This window comes from Anomaloglossus baeobatrachus, chromosome 11 (assembly GCF_048569485.1).
Source record: "Anomaloglossus baeobatrachus isolate aAnoBae1 chromosome 11, aAnoBae1.hap1, whole genome shotgun sequence".
Classification (NCBI taxonomy): domain Eukaryota; kingdom Metazoa; phylum Chordata; class Amphibia; order Anura; family Aromobatidae; genus Anomaloglossus; species Anomaloglossus baeobatrachus.
Window position 1 is genome coordinate 175,664,026 of NC_134363.1, and position 735 is coordinate 175,664,760.

At 33.5% G+C, this 735-nt stretch overlaps 1 protein-coding gene across 1 annotated transcript in view; it reads left to right on the forward strand.

Annotated features, from left to right (window-relative positions):
• The window catches only part of POU2AF3 (POU class 2 homeobox associating factor 3), a 20,880-nt gene extending 20,497 nt beyond the window's left edge, over nucleotides 1–383 (forward strand). Inside the window, exon 5 of the mRNA XM_075327685.1 lies at nucleotides 1–383. This exon is cut by the window's left edge and continues 1,695 nt beyond it. The gene's annotated coding sequence lies outside the window, so the exon portion shown is untranslated.
• The last annotated feature ends 352 nt before the right edge of the window (nucleotides 384–735 follow it).

Below are 735 nucleotides of genomic sequence, written 5' to 3' on the forward strand. Positions count from 1 at the left end.
TATAAAAGTAATTGCACTGTGCCAACGTCTTCTGCCAGTAACAGATAGACACTACATATGTACTTAATGCACATATATGTTCTGCGCATGCTCCAAACACGTTCCCACGAGTCCAGCCGTCAGAACCGGAGCTCCGAGGACGGGATTCCTGGAATTCCATGATTGTCGTTACTTGAAAGAGTCTTTTTTTTATTATTTTTATTTTAAAGCCGCCCTTTTAGGGTGGGGATTTGGAACAAAATCTATAAAAAGGATTGAAAAGCCAAATGAATAATTGTACAAACGTTTTTTGATACAATGTATAAATGATGACAAAAAGAGAAAATCCATGTTTATTTTTAAACTTACTAATCAACACTATGAATGATTTGTGATTGCAAAGTGTCTGCCTTCTTTTTATACTTTTTTTTATGTCATTTTTTTGTATTGTTTATAGTGAATTATGAACAAAACTGCCTTTTTCTAATAAATGTATATATTTTGTAACAAATTTCGGTTTGAAGTGTATCTCCAAAATCTAGTTCGAATTCTTTTGCAGAGAAATGTGAGATTATGAATGTGTTCAGGTGTTTTGTGTGTAAATGAGGAATAATACTATTTCAGGTCATTATATGACTTGTATCCTTCGTTTTCAATAGTTTTCCCCTTTACGGACTCATTCTTTAATTTCCAGTTGTCTCTGAGCTGATGGATAGAGACTATCTGCAATGATGTCTCTCATACACAACACACACA